Raw genomic sequence first — 21,397 nt, 5'->3', positions numbered from 1 at the left:
TTGTTTCTATTTTCTACTGTGTACAAACAAGTGTACAACAAAGTTGTTCTATTGTTAAAAAGTATAAATCTAGAGATTTAACTGGTTATTACCCTTTTTGTGCTTTGTTTCTGTTTTCTACTGTGTACAACAATGTTGTTCTATTGTTAAAAAGAATAAATCTAGAGATTTAACTGTGGTGGTTGTATATTTTATTTACATCACTTTCTGATCACAAAAACAAACATTAAACACCCGACAAAGCCTGAAGCACATATTCATGACACAGGAGGTAAAGGTCTCTAGTGTCAGTGTCTCCATTTTCTTCAATCAGCACCTGAAGCTCTACTAGCTGCTGTTCATTCAGTGGACACTCAAATTCAGGGACTACTATCACACCATCCACATCTTCTCCATAGTCAGCTGCAACATCCCAGTCAATGTCCGGCTCTTCAATATCCTGACATTTGAACAAAACAGAAAAATACCGCTATCATTAGTCATCCCATGTTTACAGCATCTAATGTAATCTGTTCATCCCAATTGTTTGGCTTTTCAACATTAGCTGAAGATAAACATTTAGGGTTTGTATAACTATGCAACAAATTGATTTGATCAGGTGCTTAAATATTCATATTGGTGTTAAACAGTACAAGTGTACCTAATGAAGAGGTTACTGAGTGCATATGAACTGTATTACCAACATTTGCATCAATTGTAATTGTTTCACCAGCTGAAGATGTGTTAGACTGCTTAGAGCCTGGTGGGCCATTTCAAGGTTACATTAACAGTTTATTTTGGATATAAAATTTACTGTAGCAACTTAGTTGTTTTAAAAGGAAAAAAAAAAAGAACCTCAAGATTCTCTGGCTGGTCAATCGGTCGAAGCATCATTCCTGAGTGCCAAATCTGCTCAGGAGTTTTATTCCCTTCTGTTCTCAGTGGGTGGTTGTTCCAACCTTCCACAAAAGCCTCCAGGTCTGCCTTCAGTTTAGGAAGGAATGTCAGGTGGACTGTCAAAAGATCTTCTATAAAGGGACTGGGTAGGAGTATATTACTTTTTACAGGTGAGCTTTGAAAACATAACATTAATCATTGAATTGACTTTCGTAAATACATCTCATTGATTTATGTTTTTTTCCATTAATGTTTATTAAAGTGCTCCAGACATCTGTTAACCAATCCAATTGTGTTGAAATACACAAGACATACAACAATCTACAGAAAGTAGATGACAAATAGCACAATATGATGAGACAAACCCTTACCTCTGGAGGACACATCAAGAAGGTGATCCATCTCTAGGCTGTGGAGTGCGTTGTAATATTTTGATATCACACATGTTCTAACATCCCGCCACAAACGTTCAATCCTACGGATTTAGAAATTATTATTTTAACAATCAAGGACATGATAAAATGTTAGTATGTTGTGATTTTACACACAATAGACCTCTTTATTAGCTTGGTAAAAGCATCCAAAATACAAAAAAGAAAAACCTTTGATTATGGACGCTTTTTCCTGACATGAAGCTTCCTCGATCAGTCCCACGGACAGTGAACATATATCGGGCTATTTTAACATTCTCCACTCCCTGATCACCTCTCACCCTGAAGTGCACACACAGATGACCAGTGTGTTAAAATCTGTCAGTGATGTACAATACACAGAAATAAAGTGCTACATTGTGTCAGAATAAACGTGTTCAGCGTGGAGGGGTAAGCATAGCCTATGGCTATGACTGGGAGAGTATAAGGAAGTAGAGTGTTGTGAGGAAACATTTAAAATTATAATCCTTGAGAACCCTGAGTTTACAGTAAATTATTTCTTAAAATATAACATCCATCATGTTTGTGTCTGTACCTTGGAGCCTGTAAAAACTTACCTTGAGGGTATTCCATGCCTCTCAGTAGCTTTTTTGAAGGCAGTGAATGCGGTTGATGCACGATTGTTTGTTGCAGCATTCAAGCACATCACCTGTGTTATGAGACATTTCATAAATGTACATTTACTATTTGTCAATATCTTACATGTACAATTGGATTACACTCTGGTCCCTTCATGTCTCAGGGAATCTGATATTTTAACACACCTTAATGACTCTTACTACCATGCGGCACCCTATATATTAACTTTTTCTCCCACGTCAACAGGGTAGTATTTCAGCCATCTGAATGCAACATGTAATTATTTGGTGTACATCATAGCAAATTTGCTTACACAGAAGGCCAACACATGAAAAGACCCAATGAAATGAAATCTTACCTTCCTGGAGTAGCCGTCCACTGCACCAAAAAGTACAATGTTGTACCTGATAGGAACAAAATAAAGACCTACATTACCAGTTTCAACCTGGATTTTTATTGTAGAAATGTCATGGCAACATACTTATGCTTTGAGATCTATCAGTGTCTGCATCATTATATTTAACAAAATAAATAAATAATGAATAATCTGTACAGTACAGTACTGACCTGATAAGTTTGTGGTTAGTGTCGACATGCCACAGTGAAAGGGGCCCCCTGACAGAGTAAGTTCTTCGCACAATGCAGCCCAGTCCAGTCAGTCTAGAAAGAATCCCAAGCGAGTCCACTCGATGCATGATGCAGTAACTCTCCTCCACTGGACGTGGATTCCCATGGACTTTAGCCTCCCTTTGACCATCCGATAGCCTGCTGTGGGCATTTCATTTTTGATGCGTTGGACTGCATTATCAAGCTCCTGGTCAGTAGCATTGCTGTAGTTCTGTCTGGCAGAGAGACCAAACTCTCTCATCCGTCTGTTGACTGTACTGGCTGAAACGCACATTAACTTTGCAATGCAGTCCACAGACAGATTTATCTCCAAAAGCTCAACAAGTCTCTCCTTCTCTAAATTGTACCTGGGACGCCCCATCTCTCCAGCTACAGTTTCAACAGTACTGCTGGTAACTTCAGCATTTTCAATGTGGTCCATGACCAGATGGAGGAAATCTCTTAAGGCCTGTACAATACCTGGGGGGATATTTACATGCCTTGACAATGCTTCCCAGAGATACAGCTCCTGCCGACATGCAAACTGTAAGTAGTCCAAGTCAAGAGGCGTTCTTGAAAGCGCTGACTCTAATTTAATGATCAGCCTGGACGTAATCTCACGTCTGACTATGTCCTGTTGAAGTGGAAAACAACATGAAATTAACACTTTACAATATCTGGAGGGACATTTACATGCCTTGACAGTGCTTCCCATAGGTACAGGCTCCTGCCGACATACAAACTGTAAGAAGTCCAAGTCAAGAGGTGTTCTTGAAAGCGCTGTATGTTATAGTAACATACAGTACCAGTCAAAAGTTTGGAAACATTATTATTTTTAATATTTTTGAAAGAAGTCTCTTATGCTTATCAAGCCTGCAGTTAAAAAAAAGTAATATTATGAAATATTATTACAATTTAAAATAATGGTTATTTTTTTTAAATATATTTTAAAATGTAATTTATTTTTGTGATGCAAAGCTGAATTTTCATCAGCAAGTACTCCAGTCTTTGGTGTCTTATGATCCTTCAGAAATCATTCTAATATGCTGATTTGATACTCAGTTATTATCAATGATGGAAACAGTTGTGCTGTTTAATATATATTTTTGGAATACTTTTTTCAGGATTCATTGATGAGTAAAACGTTAACAGCATTTATTCATAAAAACAGCATTTATTCAAAATAAAAACATTTCTAACAATATACATCGTTACCATCACCTTTTATCAATTTAACGCATCCTTGTTGAATTAAAGTACTAATTTCTTTGTTCCCAAACTTTTGAACGGTAGTGTATATTGTTACAAAAGATTTCTATTTTAAATAAATACAGTTCTTTTTAACTTTTTATTCATCAAATAATCCTGAAAAAAGTATCTCAGGTTATAAAAAAAAAAATATTAAGCAGTAATATAAACTAATAATAAAAATATTAACTGTTTCCAACATTGATCATAAATCAGATGAGCATAAGAGTCTTCTTTCAAAAACATTAAAAATAGTAATGTTTCCAAACTTTTGACTGGTACTGTACATGGTCACTAGTTCAACTAAAACACTTGCCATACTTTACGTTTTGTTTTACACATGCAGCACTGACTAAAACGCTAGTTTGCTGAGAGACACCTAACGTTAGCCCCTGCTGAGTTTGCTAGCCTAAAACTTGCTAGTTAAGGTTGATTAGCTTATGTCAGCTACTTACATGTTCCAAACAAATTTCAGATTAAATTGCTACATTGTCAAACACACATCCCCCATCATATATCAATATCACTTACGCCTACATCTTCAGGTGTCGCCGCCATTCCGTCCACTGTGCAGTGTTAACTGAATGACTGAACTCCGTCAGATACTTTGACTCCGTGCTTCCTGTAATGATAGCTGTCAATCAAGGTACAAGGATGTCCCTGTGGGTGTGATTACGATGAAAGTGACCAATCATAAGAGAGTCAGTGCCCTCCTTGGTTTCCGCCCCCAAATTGTCAAAAGTCATGTAGACTCGAGGGAGCAGAAATCAGCTGAGCGAGGAGAAATCCACTGCGCGAGCAAAACAGCACTCCGCGAGCAGAAGCCCGCTGCGCGCGAGCAGGATTCCACTGTACAAGCAGAGTTAACCTATGAGAGTATGCCAGGCGCTCGCGCGCAGCTGCCTGTACACCTCTCGGTTGTTGAATTTGTGCGCGAGTACTTTTATCTTGCCAGCTGAAGGTTCATTTTTGCGCGTGTGAAATAACATAATGTGCTCGTGAGCATGTCTTACACGCTCATTACTTTTGACTAAAAAATGACGCCATAGTGGCACATCAGTAATGGTGGCTGATGTGGTGGTGGTTGTCAAGGGTGGCACAGCAGTAATGGTGGCTGATGTGGTGGTGGTTGTCAAGGGTGGCACAGCAGTAATGGTGGCTGATGTGGTGGTGGTTGTCAAGGGTGGCACATCAGTAATGGTGGCTGATGTGGTGGTGGTTGTCAAGGGTGGCACAGCAGTAATGGTGGCTGATGTGGTGGTGGTTGTCAAGGGTGGCACATCAGTAATGGTGGCTGATGTGGTGGTGGTTGTCAAGGGTGGCACAGCAGTAATGGTGGCTGATGTGGTGGTGGTTGTCAAGGGTGGCACAGCAGTAATGGTGGCTGATGTGGTGGTGGTTGTCAAGGGTGGCACAGCAGTAATGGTGGCTGATGTGGTGGTGGTTGTCAAGGGTGGCACATCAGTAATGGTGGCTGATGTGGTGGTGGTTGTCAAGGGTGGCACAGCAGTAATGGTGGCTGATGTGGTGGTGGTTGTCAAGGGTGGCACATCAGTAATGGTGGCTGATGTGGTGGTGGTTGTCAAGGGTGGCACAGCAGTAATGGTGGCTGATGTGGTGGTGGTTGTCAAGGGTGGCACATCAGTAATGGTGGCTGATGTGGTGGTGGTTGTCAAGGGTGGCACATCAGTAATGGTGGCTGATGTGGTGGTGGTTGTCAAGGGTGGCACAGCAGTAATGGTGGCTGATGTGGTGGTGGTTGTCAAGGGTGGCACATCAGTAATGGTGGCTGATGTGGTGGTGGTTGTCAAGGGTGGCACAGCAGTAATGGTGGCTGATGTGGTGGTGGTTGTCAAGGGTGGCACATCAGTAATGGTGGCTGATGTGGTGGTGGTTGTCAAGGGTGGCACATCAGTAATGGTGGCTGATGTGGTGGTGGTTGTCAAGGGTGGCACAGCAGTAATGGTGGCTGATGTGGTGGTGGTTGTCAAGGGTGGCACATCAGTAATGGTGGCTGATGTGGTGGTGGTTATCAAGGGTGGCACAGCAGTAATGGTGGCTGATGTGGTGGTGGTTGTCAAGGGTGGCACATCAGTAATGGTGGCTGATGTGGTGGTGGTTGTCAAGGGTGGCACAGCAGTAATGGTGGCTGATGTGGTGGTGGTTGTCAAGGGTGGCACAGCAGTAATGGTGGCTGATGTGGTGGTGGTTGTCAAGGGTGGCACAGCAGTAATGGTGGCTGATGTGGTGGTGGTTGTCAAGGGTGGCACAGCAGTAATGGTGGCTGATGTGGTGGTGGTTGTCAAGGGTGGCACAGCAGTAATGGTGGCTGATGTGGTGGTGGTTGTCAAGGGTGGCACAGCAGTAATGGTGGCTGATGTGGTGGTGGTTGTCAAGGGTGGCACATCAGTAATGGTGGCTGATGTGGTGGTGGTTGTCAAGGGTGGCACAGCAGTAATGGTGGCTGATGTGGTGGTGGTTGTCAAGGGTGGCACATCAGTAATGGTGGCTGATGTGGTGGTGGTTGTCAAGGGTGGCACAGCAGTAATGGTGGCTGATGTGGTGGTGGTTGTCAAGGGTGGCACATCAGTAATGGTGGCTGATGTGGTGGTGGTTGTCAAGGGTGGCACAGCAGTAATGGTGGCTGATGTGGTGGTGGTTGTCAAGGGTGGCACAGCAGTAATGGTGGCTGATGTGGTGGTGGTTGTCAAGGGTGGCACAGCAGTAATGGTGGCTGATGTGGTGGTGGTTGTCAAGGGTGGCACAGCAGTAATGGTGGCTGATGTGGTGGTGGTTGTCAAGGGTGGCACAGCAGTAATGGTGGCTGATGTGGTGGTGGTTGTCAAGGGTGGCACAGCAGTAATGGTGGCTGATGTGGTGGTGGTTGTCAAGGGTGGCACATCAGTAATGGTGGCTGATGTGGTGGTGGTTGTCAAGGGTGGCACAGCAGTAATGGTGGCTGATGTGGTGGTGGTTGTCAAGGGTGGCACAGCAGTAATGGTGGCTGATGTGGTGGTGGTTGTCAAGGGTGGCACAGCAGTAATGGTGGCTGATGTGGTGGTGGTTGTCAAGGGTGGCACAGCAGTAATGGTGGCTGATGTGGTGGTGGTTGTCAAGGGTGGCACATCAGTAATGGTGGCTGATGTGGTGGTGGTTGTCAAGGGTGGCACAGCAGTAATGGTGGCTGATGTGGTGGTGGTTGTCAAGGGTGGCACATCAGTAATGGTGGCTGATGTGGTGGTGGTTGTCAAGGGTGGCATATCAGTAATGGTGGCTGATGTGGTGGTGGTTGTCAAGGGTGGCACATCAGTAATGGTGGCTGATGTGGTGGTGGTTGTCAAGGGTGGCACATCAGTAATGGTGGCTGATGTGGTGGTGGTTGTCAAGGGTGGCACAGCAGTAATGGTGGCTGATGTGGTGGTGGTTGTCAAGGGTGGCACAGCAGTAATGGTGGCTGATGTGGTGGTGGTTGTCAAGGGTGGCACAGCAGTAATGGTGGCTGATGTGGTGGTGGTTGTCAAGGGTGGCACATCAGTAATGGTGGCTGATGTGGTGGTGGTTGTCAAGGGTGGCACATCAGTAATGGTGGCTGATGTGGTGGTGGTTGTCAAGGGTGGCACATCAGTAATGGTGGCTGATTTGGTGGTGGTTAAGGGTGCACTGCGGATCTTACATCCTTTGAGGTGGACCACAAAGTTGTCACGTCGGAATAAAATTGAAGAACAATATACACAATGGTAGTGTAGATTTGTCCTACAATTCAGACCACACCGGTGTATTGTATATTCTGAAAAAAAAATAAATAAATAAATAAATTCTCTCCCTTACTGACTTTCCTAATGTATGTGATCAGCATGATGTTTTAAAACAGTAGTTCCCAAACCTGTCCTAAAGGACCCCTAGTGCTGCACATTTTCAGTGCATTCCAAATGGGATATCACCCTCTGAAGGGTACTTCAGAGTGAAAACAACCATGGACGCCATATTGAAATAAGCCACTACAAAGGGCCCTTCTGAATGAAGGATTTCAAAGAGTACAACTGATGGACACTTTGGACCCCTGTGACCCTTTGCGCTGATTCTTTGCATGACGACGGCTTCTCTGTATGATGACACAGAAGGGCACTTCAATAAACAGTTGTTTGGTCCCCTACACACTTCGAAGCACTCACTCCGGAGGGTAAAGGGATTAGGGCATAGAGATGATCCTTTCCAAATAGAATGTAGGGCCAGTATGTCTCCCTTATCAGACACACCCAATTAAATGTCTTGCAGTCTCTACTAATGAGCTGATGAGTTGAATCAGTTAGATAAGGGAGACATACAAATTGTGCAGGGCTAAGAGACCTCCAGGTCCGGTTTGGAAACTACTGTTTTAGAAAAAGGTAACAATACCCATCACGTAGTTTTTGTAACTATTTGTAAAACTCATATGTAATGTGCATTGCCAAGGTTGACAGTGTTTTGTTCCAGAAATACCAAAACACATCAATCATGCATTTAACATCAACATTTCATAATATTTTTAGAAAAAAAGAAAAGAAAAGTTATTCACAAATGATGTTACCTTCATGGATGACTGCCCTCGAAAAGTGAAGCTTAAGATGGGCCTGTGCTTTACTTTTCTTTGAGGGTTTGTAAAATTTAGTAGAACAGAAAGGACAGTGGTACAGGGAACAGCAGGAGGTGCATTTGTTAAGGGTGGGTAATTCACCACCTCTTTGTATTGATGGAATCTTAACACCTAAAGAGATAAAACAACTTACATTAGATGAAAAGAGAAATAGTAGATGGGTGTTTATAGTTTATTCAAGTTGAGAGATTTATATTTCCTAGAGAAACCACACACCTTTGTGAGATGCAAGTTAAAGTGTACATGACGAAAGAGTATACTTAAGTATTTTTATTATATCCAACATTTTGGAAGGCAAGCAGCCTTTGTCAAGATACAGCTTAATATCACAATTAACATATACAATTAACAATTAACATATAATAATTAGCCAGCAAACAATTAAAATAATCTTATATTATTAAAACAATATACACCTTAATTAAGCGCCAACAATCACAAACATGATAAAACCAAATTGAGTTCAAATAAACTTTAATTAGATATTAATCTAATTTACAAAAGAAACAACTCAAACCAAATTTTTACTTTCAAAACATATGGGACTAAAGTTTTTAATGTCTGATTTATCATGTTTGTAATTGTTGGTACTCAATTATTGTTAGTAAATATTTTTTTTCTTAATATAACCTTAAGAAGTAGTCTTTTGTTTGCTGTAATAAAATACTTCAATGTGCAGTTAAATTCTCCTTACTTAGAGATTTACATACATGCATACATGCCTATTATAAATCTGTCTTTAGTATGTTCATATCCAACATGTAACGTTACACTAATGTTATTTCAAAATCCATGTAGAGTGTGAAAAAAATAAACGGTTAGAAGAATATCTTACCAGAAAAGGCCATCTCATGCAAGCTAGAAACAGAAAACAAAAACAAAAATAATATTTAAAATTATAAAATTAAATAAGTGAGGCAGAGTAAGCAGGACTAAATCAAATATGAGGCAACTAAAATTTCACGTGGTTAGCTAAAATTGAGCCAAACCATCAACCTGACTGTCAATATTGTCTTTGCATATAAATAAAGATGTTTCTTCACATCGACCTTTGTTTTATAGAACAATAGTAACTTTAACGAGTATTTAACATACCTCTTCTTCGTCTTCTTCTTGCTTATGGCGAATGGCAACAAACTTCTTTTCGTCCCCGTATAGGGTTCTGTTGGCTCATTTACTGTACAGCTCCCCCACTGGACGCATCCGGAACAACAGGGGCGTAAAACTGTCTGGGGCGTAAAACTGCCTGGGCCGTAGATCTGCCTTGCTCCAGGGCTGCAGCCTCCCCCTACTCCCCGTGATTGCTGCTTGCAGCTATATTTATATTTGAATCCGTCCATAGGCTCACCTTGCTCCATCTCGCCTCTAGCTCCCCAACCAGGGTGTCTACAGGTTTGACCAAGTCAAATTGAAGACATTTTAAGACTTTTTAATACCAGTTTCAAACAAAATTTAAGACCAAATTGAAAGTCCCGCAAAAGTCAAGCACAAAACTATGAGGATATTTTAAATTATTATTTTATTTAACTGATTGTTCTTAGGAATATTCAACACAAAACGCTATTTCATGATTTATAATTCAGATACAGGTCCATATAATATCATATATAATGGCATTTCAGCCTTTATACCATTAAAAGGGATCAATCAAGTACATAATTTATTATATTTATTTAAAACATAAATATTACTGTCTTAATTTTTTTGATTTTTAGATGGCACATTAACTTATTTCCGATTTACAACTTCAGTTGTGCATTTATTGAATGAGCACTGTGCTACGTCCGAACAGACTGCATTATATTATAATCATTTTACTGTGCAAATTAATTTTAAAATCAATTTTTCTGTTTTTATTGTTGTTAGTGTGATAACCATTTCTACTGTTTTAATTAATTTAAATCAATTTTAAAATCATTTAAAATGTTCTTCTGTTTGTGTGATTATTATTTAAAATTTTTGTGACTATGATTTTTATGCTATTCCTATTATGTACAGCACTTTGAATTACCATTGTGTATGAAATGTGCTATATAAATAAACTTGCCTTGCCTATGTGTTTGCTGCATAAAAACATGGGTCAATGATTGCAATCATTTGACCATAAACAGCTGAAAAAAGTGGAAATAAAAATTAATTCTGTCACGAGGGGGCGCTTTAGGAGTAATGAAATACTACGGTTTCCCTGGTAACAGCTGTACACAATGCAGAATTAATGCTGTTTTATCAGGCATGAAATGAAAATGCCAAGGACATGTTTCTGAGGACCGTCGGTTTCCTTCCGATACATTCATATAAACACATCACTGCCGCGTTTTGACTTTGAAACGTGCAGCGTGCATATTTTTTCAGGGACATCATTGCCTTTTTAATTTTAACCCAGACCTATCACGATTCTTGTCTTTCCGTCCTCAGCTGTAAAACCCCCTAAATTATAATTACGACTTTTCTTATTCTATTTAACATATTTAAAACTTTTTATGGCCTTAATTTATACAACTAAATGGAGGAATTTTTAAGGACCTGCAGAAGCCGTCTACTTTATGATAGCCCGTCGGGTAGCACGACATAATAAAACATAACATAACAAAACATAATAGCCCCGGCACACTGGGCTAGCTCACTCACTCACTCACTCACTCATTATGCCATTTCTCCGTTAGCGGTGGCGGACAAAAGGTCATTGATTTGACGCTGATGTTGGCGGTAGAGATGGGGAGTCAACTCCAAAAGAGTCGTTTCCTCGACTCTCACTAGCCATAGTGTTGGAATCGACTCCAGGTCAGGAATCGACTCCCAGTGTCGAGTGTTTTTTTCAAGTTCAACACAGCAACTGTTCATTATAACGAAAAGATTATAATGAATGTAAAGACACATAAATTAAAACAAAAAGATAAAGAAATGAAAGGAAAAAATAATTATGCCAGGAAAACAGAGAACAATAATGTATAGATAGTTTTTTTCTGTTGGGTCTGTTTTGCGGCTCAATCAATCATGATGTGGTTCAATACAGTCTTGTGATTGGCACAAAACACTGCAGTAGGTTTTACGAACCAATTATGTACCAGTCCTCAGGGTGAGAGTGGGACATGCCCATAATTGGCAAGTGGTGGTTGATTGAGTGATACTGTTGAGTGATGACTGTTTTTGAATCCAGTAATGTTAACTTATAATGGCAACCCTGACCTCAACCGTGTGGAAATATTTCAACCAGGCCGAAGACAAAACTAAAGTTCGTTGTGATATTTGTAAACGTTGTTTAAAATTCAACGGTTCAACGTCGTGCATAGGGATGGGAATCGAAAACCGGTTCTTGTTGAGAACCGGTTCCCAGTGTTTCAATTCCTTTGAATCGTTTGCAAATTTTGCAAACGATTCCCTTAACGATTCCAGTGGGCACGAATGACGTCATCACGCGCATTGCGTAACGTATGCACGTTGCGTAGCTTACGCTCAGTCAATAGTAAGCATGGCTCCTAAGCGGAACAAACGCTCAAAAGTCTGGTTGTATTTCACCAAAAAAGACGAAAATAGGGAAACTTGCAATACTTGCAGCGTAGATATTTCCTCAAAGGGAGGAAATACCACTAACATGCTAAAACATTTGCGCACACAGCATGCAATAACAATAAAAGAATGTTGCGTTTTCGATCCTGAAAAAACTGCTCAATACTCTTGTCTAAATCAGGTTCGGATGCTTTGAATGGCTACAGGATGTCCGGTCAGAACATTAAGTCTCACACCAGGAACGTAACGTTACTTCAGGATGATTTATTGTGCAAAGATGTGTGTGGTTCTGTAAACATAAAACAGTATACAAATATAAATAAAGGAATAAATAAATGTACAATAACAGATCTTTACAGCAGTACTTGAATATTCAGATTTAACTGTATAAATAAATGCTATTTTAGAGAACTTGACATGAAGTAAACAATATAAAAATAATATAGATACAAACGAATTGACGTTCTATTCAATGAATGCACTACCGCAATTTGCGTAGCTCACGTGCCTAGCGCAAGTGTGTAACTGGGCATGCAAACAAGCCCAGACATTTTCACTGAGGTCCGTTTCAAGTCTACATAAAGCCTACTATATATATAACATTAAATACTTAAACAAATAACATAGGAGAAAACTAACATTTTGTTCACAGGATAACATGCTATTATGATAAGAACGTAAACATTTATGCACAATGCCGCTGTAGCGGTCATTCATCTTTCTCATTAACATATCTCGCAAGAAAGTATGTAAATACACTTACGATTCGCTGCACGCACACATATATCCACACAATCCTTAAACGGTGCACTTCTAACTACTTAAACTTATCAACAATTGACTATAAACACGTCCACACATCCATTCTCCATAAAGTCTCGGTTTCTACAGCACGGAAAGTTTTTTGAACAGCCCAAATCACAGATACAGGCGGGGGTGTCTGGACTAGCTCACTTTCGAGGGGTGGCCTTTTTTACAGATCCGCTCCGGACTAACAGTTCTCAACCCAGCAGCGGCAGCAGCAGCAACAACGTTATTTCCTCGGCTAATAAAACTGATATTTAATAACTAATTAACTAACAAACACCGCCATCATATTAGCTGTGTAAAACTTGCTGTTAGTAACGGTTAACGTTAAATGAACGCCTTCTCATGCATTACATTTTGATGACCATCACATAAGTCCAGAAAGATCACTTGTCGTTCCTGAAAAAGCAGATATGCTTATTTTTTTTTGCAAAATAATTGTTAAATCTTCATAGCAAGCTGATGGTTGCAGATTAGCAAAATGCACAGTTCAGCTGCATTTTACACTGTATTGTATTTGTCACTGGCTGACAGTTCTATTTTTGAGTTCATATATATCCTTTTAAAAAGGAGAATTTTAATTTCTATTAGAAAATGTTGGACATTCTTGTAGAATTGCCACAAAATAATTTAAGTTGTATTTTGTTAATTTTACAGAAGAATATTTATTTTATTATTTAATAAATTTTCTCATTGGTGATGCTAATCAACAATTTGTTGTCCCTTTTATTCTAAATGAGAATCGATAAGGGAATCGATAAAGAATCGAATCGTTAAGCAGAATCGAAAAAGGAATTGGAATCGTAAAAATCTTATCAATTCCCATCCCTAGTCGTGCATGAGGAAACACTTGAAAGTGTTTCATCGAACAGAACTCGCAAGTCTTCAACGGCCAAGCACCACTGCCAGTCAAGATGAGATGGATGAGGTAAACGCCGTAACGCTAGTTATATGTTTTCCTGTACAGTCCCAGATAAATATTTAATTAAGATAAAACACGTAATTGAGCTAATGAAATGTAAATCCAAATAAGGAGTTTATTTAGGAGTTAATGTCCATATATATTAAATTTAAATGACAGTAAAATCACCTACAACCCTTACAAAAATACGTCACTTTTAATAAAAAAAGTAAATGGAGTCGAGGAGTCGATTCCACCGACTCCAAAATTAGGAGTCGGGAGTCGGAGTGGAACACGGCGGGCTAGTTGGCGGGCTGTAGCAAAAGCTACGTGTTTCCCCCTCTGCATATGAGACTCCAGCGCTTTGATCCCCATTGTACCCAACTTAAAACGTTTACAGCAAACCACACAGTAAGCCTCGCTGTCATCTTTCACACAGCTTTCAGCCACCACTAGAAACTGGAATTTTCAAGCCATTTGTCGCTAAATGTACATTTACCCATATTTCCTTGCCTCGTCTCGAGACTACGCTGACTAAAGCCGCGGTCACACAAGACTTTGAGTGTGCGAAATTCCCTCGGATGCTCCTGCAACGGTCGTGATATGACGCTCTGCAGCGTCTTTTTAAAAACTTAAATTCAGCACGACAACTAGTAATACATTTAAAATGTAAAAACATACAATCTACTACATTTTACCGCAGTGCTGCAGTTTTAAATGTTTAAATTTAAGGTTCTTTTCATTCAGCTAGAGGTCATGCTGTGACGTATCGATCTCCTGTTGGTCACACAGAGTCATGTGACGCGAATTCATTGGTCAGAGTTCACCAAGCTTGAACTTTCAAACGCAGCGAAATGCGAACATATTTTTGCTCGGGCTTGCGTTTCCGGTCTAACGCATTCGCATGCGTATGACTGGAAGTCAATGGAGCGAAAAGTGCAGTGTGACCGCACCTTAAATCCAGATAATTCAGCGCTGGGGTCAGGGTTGCCAGATCTGACTGACAGGATCCAGCCCAAACACGACGTAAAACCCGCCCAAATCATCAAAAGCCCAATTGGGCGGAAACCCGCTCAATCTGGCAACACTGAGGCATTGTCAAACAAGCGTGTGTCTAGCAACAGAACAGATTTAGAACCTGCGCAGGAGATTCTCTTCAAAACGATAAACTTTTCCTTTTCAAAGTGTAAAAAAAAAACATTTTAATGATGGAGAAATTCCCTCTAAAATTAAGATAAAAAAAAAAAGACCTTTGGATTTAGATTTAAGACAAATTAAGACATTTAAGGCCTTATTTTAGGACAACGAAATTTAAGACTTTTAAGACTTTAAGGATCCGCGGCCACCCTTCCGACCGCTTTCCTCACAAATAATTCATCACACTGCACATGCGTCAAATGCGTTAAAAAAATTGACATAATTAACAACCACAAAATAATTAACACCGTTAACGCGTTATTTTTGACAGCCCTAATATATATATATATATATATATATATATATATATATATATATATATATATATATAGCGTGTGCTATCAATGCCAAATAAAATGCATGTTCACATGAAAGAGTGACATACAGGTGCATCTCAAAAACTTAATATATCCTGAAAAAGTATATATATTTTTTTTGTTTGTAACTTATTTAAAAAACTGAAACTTTCATATTTTGCCGATTCATTACATATAAAGTAAAACATTTCAAAAGTTTTTTTGGTTTCATTTTGATGAATAGAGAAGCTCATGAAAGTCGAAAATCCAGTATCTCAAAATATTATAATATTTACATATGAGTTTCATTAAATGACCATCCCTACAGTATAAATTTAGGGTATCTCTTGTTCTTTGAAACCACAATAATGGGGAAGACTGCTGACTTTGCAATAGTCCAGAAGACAATCATTGACACTCTCCACAAAGAGAGTAAGTCACAGAAGATCATTACTTAAAGGAGTGGCTGTTTACAGAGTGCTGTATCAAAGCATATTAAATGCTAAGTTGACTGGAACTATTTTTTTGTCATCATAAACAAACTAGAATCTAATGTCCGAAATAAGCTTTTAATGAATTACATAAGTCGTCAAATCGCATTATAATGATAATATAATTTTAATTTTATAGCTAAAATAAGCCAAGGTTAAGTGTCTGAAAATCATATTATAAACACTGAGTTTATTTCTTTACTCCAGCACACACTTTTTTTCCCCATCTTCAAGATAAATCTGCGCGGTCGCATAATTTAAAACATAACGGTCATTCCGTTTTACTGACTAATGTTTGTTGATTGATCTCTTTAATGGATAATTACTTTTAACTAATATAAATATATATACGAGAGTAAATATTGTTATTTTAGGGAGATTTGACACGTCTTGTTGAAGAAAACAAAATGTTAACCGAGACGTTTTCGTTTAGTGACCAGAAGAGGGAAGTACACCATCGTTAATTCAGTGGTAAGAAACGAATGTAATGTTATCCAAGCTAAAGTCAAATAAATGATATTCGTCTGTAAAAAACTAAATATATATTTTTTAAATCGAATATTTTGTTGAAGTCATGTTATTTGGTGCTTTAATATAGTATAGGATGATTCAGTCGCATTTAATGCTCCTTATGATGGTTAAATGTGCTCTGATTATCTGTAATGATTAGGGATGCACCGATATGAACATTTTGGCCGATATCCGATATTAATTTTTCTGCTATGGTCGATGACCGATATTTACCGATAACGATATGAGTTTTTAAAAAATGTTTCTTAGATGATAAAAGTTTGTACATACTTCATTTCTTCCTTTATTTTCAGAATGTATTTTATATCCAAATAAAAGTTACAGGGCTACCTTAAAACATAAGTAAACAACTTTTTGCACTTTTACCATCAAGCATGCCAGTATTCATGGCAACATGTTTTCAGCTCTGTGCACTCCATTTAAACTCAAATTTGAGAAAAAGGCTAAATCAAATAAATATCCAACACATATCCTGACTGTTCGTGCACATTTTTATTTAAATGCAAATGTCCAAACCCTGAAACAAGGTCTACCAAGCAAACATAAAAAAACAAGTCAATTTTAAGAACCAATTTTATAAAAAAATATTCAAACAAAAATGAAAACTGTGACATAACTGTAATTCAAAAGACATGGTGGTCTTTAACATTCTCCAACTTAAAGCAGCAACAATTTACTCAAAAGTAAATGTCCCAAACAAACAGGGTTTCCACCTAACACTGCATAAGTTATAGTCCAGGCCTACTTAATCACCAAAGGCAGAAGCATTTCTGCTTTCTCACACTGGATCCTGTTTCTCTTTTCATCAACAATATGTGATCCAGCAAAGAGACGTTCGCTGTCCACACTTGTACATGGAGCTGAAAGATACTTGCGCGCTGCTTTAGCCAGGGCAGGAAAGCGAGACATGTTGCTTTTTCAATACTGCAGTGGGCTCTCATTTCTGGGGATGAGGGGCTCACAAAGATAGCCATGCACCTACAGGAATGTAGACAAGTGTATTACTATTCATGTCTGATTAATTACCAGCAGTCTAGATATTACTGTCCTCCTCCCCTTAAGAGCTTTGCTGAACTTTGCTCTGAGGAGATGACCAGTGCTTAAGGTCAACCTCAAGGGGGCAGAGAAGTATTACTAAACAATATTCTTTATAGCAATTAGCTTTTTCATTTAAGTAGATTTATTATTTTAGTAACTCTATAGAATTCACAGCACATCAATAATAATAAAAAAGAACTGCACAAAAGACTTCGTAATTTGAATTAAAGACTGGGTCTGATAATACTATACCTGCAGACTTGTGTGGTTCCGTGGTCAGGTTTTCCTCCAGAATTTCATCATGCATGTCAAGCAGGGACTTCCCACCATCGTCACTTGTTCTTATGTTCTTCTCTTGCGGTTCTTCTGTGTCCGGTGTCTCCGTAGCGCTGTCGCTGTGCGTCACTTTGTCCACTTGCTGCTGGAGCATCTTTACAGCTGCTTGCTTGATGACTGTGTCAAAATAACGGTCTTTGTACCGCGGGTCAAGGATCGTTGCCAAGTAGTAAAGCGGCTCAGAGAAGGCACTTCCAAATCGCTCGTTCTCAGCTTCTGGTAGTGTGTGCTTTGCTGTGCGGACCCCGCTGTCTTGCTCAGCAAACGTTTCAGTGCCACAACAGACGGTATCACGTCCGCAGTAGTAGCCTGATGTGAGCTGATCTCCCTCGTTAATTGCTCAAATGGAGTGAGAAGCATGGTCATGTTTTCAATGAGGCCCCACTGATGTGCACTTAAACACGAAGGCAGCTCATGATCAGCTCCATACACACCAAGTGCACGCTTCTGATCCAGTAGACTTCTCATCATAAGAAAAGTACTATTCCATCTGGTCGCCACATCTTGTTGTAGCATCATGGTTTTCATGCCTAAATCTTGCTGTATGTCTCTCAGCCGAGAGTTAGCGAGTTGAGAGTGGTGAAAATGTCCAACTATTTTCCTCCCGATCGCCACACAGTCAGAAATGCTCCGCTGGCTTAGCACTCCGTCATGCACTGCTAGCTGCAGCGGGTGAGCCATGCAGCCCAGGCTTTTAACGCCGCACTCCTCCATTGCTTTCAGCATATTCCGCGAATTGTCACGAAGCACATGTACATTTGTCTTTTTTTACATTTTTTACTCAGCAAACATGCAGTCAAATGCGCCAGCAATGGCGACTCCTGTATGCGATCCTGCAAACTTTTAAGCATGTAAAACAGCTCTCTTCAGTTCAAAGTTTTCATTAATCCACTGAGCAGTGAGGCTCAACATACTCATCTGACTTATATCCGAGCTCCATATATCTGTCGTGAAGCTAATGTCAGTCACATTGTCCAACAATTTGTGGATATGCGTGGCCACGACTTCGTACAAAGCAGGGAGGGAGACGCTGGAAAAGTAGCGCCGACTTGGCAGACTGTAGCGGGGTTCAATATGCTCTATCAACCGCCGAAATCCCCAGTCCTCCACTATGGAAAAAGGCTGGTCGTCAAGAGCAATCATTTCCATTACCTTGTCGGTTATTGATGTGGCTTTTGCGCTGTCCTTGGCAAATTGCTTGGTCTTGTCGAGTACCTGCTGTATCGGACTCCCAGCTGCAGCTGCTTTCGTTTTTGCCTGCTGGCTAATGTTGGCAGCATTTTTTTCCTGCAATTGTTTGTGTAGGTCTGGGTGGCGGTTTTTCAAATGACATATTAAATTTGTGGTGTTGAATGACTTGACGTGGCACCCTCCTCGCATTACCTCGACTTTGCAGGTGTTGCAAACTGCTTTTCGAGGGTCTTCTTTCGACACCGTGAAAAACGCCCACACTGCTGACATTTTTTTCTCCTCCTCAGTTTAACATCCCACAATCCTGTGCTGCCTTTGACACTGACACTGTCGCATCTCACGTGCCCAAACAAATACACACGACCAAATAACCCTCCCTCTCCCTCTACCGACACAGCAACTAGATAGCTACACATCGGTTGTGGTTATCGGCCCAATTTTACACATCGGACCGATGCCGATAGGTTAAAAAAAATGAGGAACATCGGCCGATATATCGTGCATCCCTAGTAATGATTAAACAATAATTTAAAACAAGACATGGTGTGTAGAAGTGATTATTGAGATTCTCATCCGTCCGCCTTCCATGCCGCTTACTCCGGGACACGGGAGTGCTGATGTGCAGATGCGGCACTGGAGTGAAGAGGTTAGGAGAACGTTTTGGGAACCATCAGAGAGCTTTCAGAGAACCTTCTAGGAACATAAATAGAACGTTCCCTATTGGTTATCCAGGAAAGTTTTCTTTACGGAAAATAGAATGTTGCCTTTAGGCTAGGGAAACGTTCTGGGAAGCTACTGGGAACGTTCCCGCAACGTCCTAAGAATGTTCCCCTAACCTAAAGAAAACGTTCCCAGTAGATTCACGGAACATTCGCTGACCTAAAGGGAACGTTCTGGGAACCAAAAACTAAGGTTGCCAGAATGTTTTGGGAATCAATAATTGTTAGCTGGGAGGTGGCTGTCCTGCATCTTCAATTAACAAGCTACAAGTTGGTGTTTCTGAAATATGACTATTTATTGCTTGTTGTAATGAACATTCAGTGCTATTTACATTTTAATATCATACTTTTGATGATAGCAGAAAAATCACTTACAATTAAAGCAAATGGCAACTTAAAAACTGAAGTGTAATTGTTTGCTTCAAGCTAAATAAAGTTTTTTTGTTAGATACCGCTTTCATTGTTTTCTAATCAAAAGTAGATACGGTGTTTAATGTTACACAAAATATCTGGGGGTTTTTTCTGTAGAGCTGGACATTTTTATACAAGGATGCCAACAGAGGTACGGGCTGCCGCGCTGCCTTTGCGTGCGGTTTGAATGCTCTAATCTGTTAACATGGGCGCCGAAAAGATAAGCGCTGCTTACGCGTGCATGTGACCGAGCCCGACCCAAACCCGAGCATCCTTTCTAAATATCTGTCTAAACCTGGCCCGGCCCATTGGGTACAGTTGTGCTTGGGTCAGGTATCCATCCTCTATAAGAGCAGCCGGCAGCAGATAATAGGGCGCAGCCTTTTACTGATTTAGTCATTTTAATACAGAATGTCCTATGATGAAATTATAATCTGACACTCCAATGAACCCCCCCCCACCCCCGATCTGCACGATACACACTTGTCCCCCACACAGCCGTGAAAAAGGCGGCATCCGCCTAAAAGCACACCGTATGCATCCCTGTGTTTTACATTCAGAACTTGTTCCAGAGTGGCTTTTCTCCAGTGTGAACTCTCATGTGCTTGTCAAGAGTTCCTTTTCGGTTGAAACTTTTTCCACATTTTTGGCATGTGAAAGGTTTCTCTCCGGTGTGAATTCTCATGTGCCTGTTAAGAGTTTCTTTTCGTTTGAACATATTTCCACACTGTTTGCATGAGTAAGGCTTCTCTCCAGTGTGAACTCTACTGTGCCTGTTAAGAGTTCCTTTTCGGTTGAAACTCTTTCCACACTGAAGGCACGCGTAAGGCTTCTCTCCAGTGTGTATTCTCATGTGTCTCTTAAGATCGCGGGTGTCAGAAAAACGCGTTCCACAGTGTTGGCAGGTGTGAGGCTTCTCTCCAGTGTGAACTCTCATGTGTCTGTTAAGGCTTACTTTTAGAGAGAAACTTTTTTCGCACTGGGGGCATGTGTAAGGCTTTTCTCCAGTGTGAACTCTCATGTGCACTTTAAGGTTTCTCTTAAGAAAAAATCTATTTCCACACTGTTGGCAAATGAAAGGTTTCTCTCCAGTGTGAACTCTCATGTGCTTGTCAAGAGTTCCTTCTCGGTTGAACATTTTTCCACATTGTTGGCATGTGAAAGGTTTCTCTTCAGTGTGAATTCTCATGTGCTTGTTAAGAGTTTCTTTTCGGTTGAAACTTTTTCCACATTGTTGGCAAATGAAAGGTTTCTCTCCAGTGTGAACTCTCATGTGCTTGTTAAGAATTCCTTTTCGGCTGAACATATTTCCACATTGTTTGCATGTGAAAGGTTTCTCTCCTGTGTGAATTCTCATGTGCCTGTTAAGAGTTCCTTTTCGGCTGAAACTGTTTCCACACTGAAGGCACGCGTAAGGCTTCTCTCCAGTGTGTATTCTTATGTGTCTCTTAAGATCGCGGTTGTCAGAAAAACGCTTTCCGCAGTGTTGGCAGGTGTAAGGCTTCTCTCCAGTGTGTATTCTTATGTGTCTCTTAAGGCAGCCTTTCTTAGAAAAACGCTTTCCGCAGTGTTGGCAGGTGTGAGGCTTCTCTCCAGAGT

At 40.2% G+C, this 21,397-nt stretch overlaps 1 pseudogene; it reads right to left on the bottom strand.

Moving 5' to 3' along the window:
• The window catches only part of LOC141332898 (uncharacterized), a 160,707-nt pseudogene that overhangs the window by 26,973 nt on the left and 112,337 nt on the right, over positions 1-21,397 (bottom strand).

This window comes from Garra rufa, chromosome 4 (assembly GCF_049309525.1).
Source record: "Garra rufa chromosome 4, GarRuf1.0, whole genome shotgun sequence".
Classification (NCBI taxonomy): Eukaryota; Metazoa; Chordata; class Actinopteri; order Cypriniformes; family Cyprinidae; genus Garra; species Garra rufa.
Note: the sequence above shows the minus strand (reverse complement) of the source record. Positions and strands in the feature narration are given on the sequence as shown.